The sequence below is a fragment of the Magallana gigas genome, chromosome 8, assembly GCF_963853765.1.
Source record: "Magallana gigas chromosome 8, xbMagGiga1.1, whole genome shotgun sequence".
Taxonomy (NCBI): Eukaryota; Metazoa; Mollusca; class Bivalvia; order Ostreida; family Ostreidae; genus Magallana; species Magallana gigas.
In genome coordinates, this window is record NC_088860.1 from 50,874,911 (window position 1) to 50,880,795 (window position 5,885).

The window sequence follows — 5,885 nt, forward strand, 5'->3', positions numbered from 1 at the left end:
AGTAAACATTTAAGACTTTAGGTATTTTTTCTAGCAATCTTTTAAAAACTTTTAGGGTGTCAAGTACATTGCATTATTTTCACGTAAATTTGTTATCAATTTCTGTAAATATTTGCGATGTTGTATTTTTTCAGACGTTTTTATTAGGTAAATCTTTGACATGAAAATGATAAACACAAATATAACAACCGGGAAGAAAGTTATTTCTATAAAAAGTCTGATAATCACCAATTGTATAATAAAAGTAAAGGTTCAAAAATTACGAAAATCATACACAAACAGAGTAATTAGAATCACAACAAAGATTGATGTAAACAAGACGTTTTGATGCCTCTAAGTTTGTTAATAAAAATACGATTAAATAAAGTACAAAATAATATATTACAAAATACACATAAATTTAATGCCCCTTCCTTAACATAGATAATTGCTAAAAAACATTTTTTCTTGTATAAAGGCAACGCCTAAAAATGAAACAATGCGGTACATCTATTTTTCTGTCCCACTTATGTTCATAACAATTAGCAGCAAGGCAGACACGTTAGACAATGGTGGGTGCGTTTAACTGACTTCGGATATGATCGGCGTAAGCAATGGATTCTTTGAGAATAACGAAATCTTGATAAAATCGGTACTGATTGTTACTTGTACGGAATCTGTTTATGTTTTTTATTTCCATGCACTTTGCCTCGACGCGCAGTATAGTATGAAGATCAAAGCGGACGTGGTACAGCGTCTGGTTGGCCTCTTGTATAAAATTTGATAACTCGCCGTAGCTGTATTGGTCTTCGTCTTTTTTCATCAAGTCCAAATAAGACGAAATTAATGTCAGAGTCTTGTAGACATCCAGAAGGCTAGCAACTGTTGACTGAAATTATAAAATAGGTCATTTTGAAAAAATGCTCAAACTATTTAAGAGAATTTTATTTCGAGAAATTAAGAGAGAAATAGAACGAAAATAAGGAATAAATATCTACCTTTGATGGTTCCAAAGAAAAGGGAGACGTGACATCCAGTTCCATGATTTTTTGTGACCTTAAAGCATCAATTGTTCGGTTACTGGTTATTCTTCTTCCTTGAGGAGGTATCTGTAAAACAACGGCATATTGATATTCAAGTTACATCAAATTCATAGTTTTCATATTGAATTTCAAAATCCGTCATTTTCACATCCGTAAAATCATGTATATGTGTTTCTCCATTTTATAGTTTATAACAAAAAAGCAGCAAACAACGTATAACATTGCAAGCTAGAAATTTATAAACAAAATTGCTTACATATTTTTCTATCAGTTTTTGTGTGGCGTTGTGAAACAAATTAAGTCTAATCCACAAATTCTGAGCAATTTCTTCCCTTGTAATGTTCGCAGCATTGATGGTCGAATCGACATTGGAACTCTTGGTGGGACATGGCTTTGAGATATGTCGTGAGGCCACAAAATGACCGAGGAACAAAATCAATCCTAAAAATGAAATTAAACGGATTGAAAGAATTATCAAAATGATAATATACATATTTAAAATGTCATTTTCTTGCAAATCAATATTTTTTAAATCTATTTTTCTATCAATCTATATTGATAGAAAAGTTTTCGTTAACATATAGATAGATGTTTTCATCTATTTTTAGGAGGGCTTTGGCTTTTTTTATTTGAAGCGATTTAAATTTCTTTAAAAATTGGTTGTGATCGTTAAAAAGTTATAATGTGCTTGAAATAACAATTCTTCAAAATCCACGATGTTAGAATTTTGTTGTTAAAACAAAACTCTACGCCATGGTAAATGTTGCCAGTATTCTGAGTTATGTCATGATGTAGAAAAAAGTAAATGTACTATTAAAACAAGTGCTAGTCACAATTTTTCCTGATGAATCACATAGTATAGTTATGTACCATTCAAAGGTTTTTTCTTCTAAAAACACCATCAGTATCTAAATGTACTATTGTTTTTATTAATAATTTTTAAACTCCTATTATAACATTGGTAATAAGGGTTTGTACTCAAAACCTTGACAATCACAATTGATTACACAATAGGCTTAAGAACCAAACAGCTGTGGTGTTTAACCAATGACAATGTCAACTTGAAACACTAATATTAGAACTCTTTAAAGCTTAAATATCAAAATTGAACTTATATTTACGGTTTGATAAATTTTTGAAATAAATTTCATTGCAATTTTTTAAGACCCCCTCCCCTCCCTACATGCACATTGTTTATATTCCAAAAAAGTTTAACGGTTTCGTCTTATGTATAATAAATCAGTCAAATAAACCGAACCCTAAAAACTGTTCTTAATAATAACATGACTCTCTGTGTTGTAATGGAATTGTTTAGATCGGGTTTATATACAACATTATCAAAAAATTACTTTCATCCAACAAACTACTTCAAATTGATGTTCGATAATAATAAGAAAAAAATATTTTCAAAACATATTAAGTTTAAACCGAAACTGGCTGTTCGTATTTGTACCCTGAAAAACATTTTGTCGATATTTTAGGAAGGAAATATCGATCACGATGAACACAACTAAATCCTTAAAGTTCAGAGTAACATAACACTCTCAATAATCCGTGCTGTCTAAATACAAAGCGATTGTTTCAAATCAAAAATGTACTTTTAAACTTTTTTTTTAAATAAATATATGTTTTGTTTCAATTTAAAAACATATCCTAGCTGAATCGTGATTATTAAGAGGAATGCATCAACGTCTTTAAAGATTAGAGTAACAAACTGATATCGATAATTAGTGCTTTTAAGATATTAAAGGCTTTAGAATTATAAAAGATACACTCTGATTATAAAAAAAGTTTTAAAATTTTAAATAATGTTTAAGGAAAAAAGTAATGTATTTGAATGTAATAAACACACTATCTTAAAAAAATTCTGTTAATGTAAGATATTTGTTTTTAATTAGAGCTTACCAAATGATAGTATATACATGGTATCTGTTTTGAACTAATTAATTTTCTAGCTAGATATCAATTTATAAATTGTAAAGAGAATTTTTTATGATATAATTAAATTCATAACTGAAACAAATTTTCCTAAAGACTGATGACTAAGTTCAGATTATCTTAATAATCCGCTGCGTATTCATGTAAGCTATAAACTTTTCAAACTAAATTCTTGTACATATTTTGGTGTTTACTTTTGATATTAAACTATTATTAGTAAGCGGACATTTTAACTTTTGTGTTTAAAATATCGCATAAAATTTTATAGTAGATGTTCATATATAGATTCTCCACTTAATAATAACCTAAAAGCACAGTTTAATTAGACGTTGCTGTATTTTTTGTTTTTTCTTTAATATTGAATAGTGTTATCGGACTCCAAGGTTTGTAAAGAAAAGCTTATTGTACTGTAAAATAGTTTGCTCGGTATGGTACAAAAATATATGTGTACCTATGTGTTAATGTTGAATGCTAATTACTTGTTGCAATAAAAGTTGGTAATATATCTTCTCTTTCGTTTTTGGTATTCTTCCTTATTTTGAGTATTTTTCTATGCTTATGTTGTCGCTATCGGTCATATAAATAGCCAACAGGATCATACACTTGAAAAGTTGTAAGTTGATATAAAGGACATAGATCTGAGACATACTGCTTTTTCCCAGAAAATAAAGTCGTATTTTTAAAGCCTATTATTAATCATACATTCACATTAGGTTAAATGTACATGAAACTTTAATTCAATAACCTTTTAGATATTCTAAAGCTTACATTTCAGACTCGAAGAGTATACCAAACGAAATGATTTATCTTAATGAATTCTACCTAGTTTGTGTTTTTTTCAGGCCTGGGTCAAAGTAGTTTCAGACTTAAGTGAACATTTTAGTTAGTCATAAAATGATTATTTATCGAAGTTTGACGATTGGTATTAGTTATCAACAACGCTACATCAATACACTTTTAGTACCATTTCAATTTTGTCAGTGTTATCAAGGAAGAGCCATTATGATATTGAACAATTTTGGACTTAAGTTAAATACTGCTTCATGATCCTTATATTTCAGGTCTGTCTGTGAAGGCAATCTACTTTCCTCTACACTTCAGGTTTGATTAATGTATTGTGGGGGGAAAATTATATTTAGGGCATTCACAACAATAATGTGCAAACCTGTCGAACAATATTTTCCGTATAGGTTCCTGCGTCGAATATGTAATTTGTACAACGTTTCATTATGTAAACAAGGGAAAGTCCCTACTCCTCTTAGGAATGGGTCTGTCCAAGGTAAAACAAAACGCCTTTAAAAAGTTAGGGAAATATTTCATGATGCCTAGTTCAGTCAAAAATAGATAAAGAAAATTATATAGCAACATCCTTCATACATTTAATAATAACATCTGAATTACAACTCATTTTACAAGTTTCTTACAAAGTACAATTAAAATAAAGACAAACAATAAAGCACAATACATGTATTTGCTGTAATCTGTTCAAATATTGAAATAGTGCTATTGATGCTATATTGGTTCATGTTTCTTAGGAAGAGCTGTTTTGAATTTAGGTTTCCTTTAAATACATTTTATCTTTTTCAGGTGACAAACATTTCATTTCGTTACACAACTGAATTTGAATATTCTTTAGGCCTATATAGAAATGAAACATTTATGAAGATATTGTATTTAATGCTGGTCAAATGCTGTAAAAATAAATTTGTTTTTTGATGTTAACTAATGTGTTAAATAATTCACTCTGCATGTATTACAACGATGTAAATATATTTCCATGATACTAGTTTCAAACATGAACGTTTGACACCCACCACTTTTTACTCGTTGACATGTTCAAGACAAAAATAAGGATTGCATATAATTCATTTATTTAACAGCTAATCAATGTGGAAATTTTGCTGATGTTTAGTTTAAATTTGCTTTTTAATGGATCCACTTTGAATCCGAACGGAATTCCTGTTCCGCCCCGAAACTGGTTTCCGGTTCAAAAAGACACGACGGATAATATACTTTGATTCTGAAGTCTATAATTGGTGGTATGACAAGTTGTAAGTTAAATTAACCCACTTTATCAAAATCATTAAAAAGGTCGATGAAATTTATCATGAATTTCTGATATATTAAAAACACAAAATCAAAAGAAAAGTAAAGTCATATGGCAAGTGAAAAACGCTATTGATTTAAAATCAAAACATACTTTTCCGATGCTAGTTTTGTTTTAAATGCAATATTTAAATATAGCTAAATGATGTTTCTATTAAATAAATGATTTTGGGAGTTTTAAAAAAAGATTCAGATGCTTCTGAATAATCTATGTTTTACATATTAATATACTTGCAAACAATTTTGAAGCCAGGGTTAACTCGTATGCTCGAAACTTAAAGAAACATCAAATATCATTTTTTTAGTTAAGATGTTTTGTTTAATATCAGAATGGCCTTATATAATCAAAATAAATGAAAGAAGAAACTAGTTGCTCAAACCAATGATGTTATAATATGTGTCGTTAATTTTTAATAAAAATTCTTCTCAAGGTATCAAAATACAACAACACATAACTTTTTCCATCAACTACGTCACATGATGGTTTTTTTAAAAAAATCATTTATGCAAAACAATTTTGTTGTATATACTCGTTACTCAGCGGTAAGTGCAAGGCTTGTGAACTGCCAGTTTGAATCTGCTGAGGGCTTTTGTTCATATTAGTTTTTGAAAATCATTAATTCTTATACAAATTTGCATAATTGTGCTTTTTTGACTTGTTATTGACTTGTTACTTCTTATGCATCATGCGTTTTATCATAATCAAGTAATTTTATGCTGATATGAGAAACTAGGTGTAGAGAAACAACAGATCTCGGTTTCTGTTGTGACTTTTTTTTTCCACATATTATTTATTCTTAAAACTTTTGACACCAATGA

At 28.9% G+C, this 5,885-nt stretch overlaps 1 long non-coding RNA gene across 1 annotated transcript; it reads right to left on the reverse strand.

Annotated features, from left to right (window-relative positions):
• Window positions 1–223: 223 nt before the first annotated feature.
• LOC105334490 (uncharacterized) lies at window positions 224–1,901 on the reverse strand. The gene is made up of 3 exons (XR_010708355.1): window positions 1,279–1,901; window positions 978–1,088; window positions 224–868 (listed from the first exon to the last, which is right to left on the reverse strand). It is a non-coding gene; the product is annotated as an uncharacterized lncRNA (long non-coding RNA).
• Window positions 1,902–5,885: the final 3,984 nt, after the last annotated feature.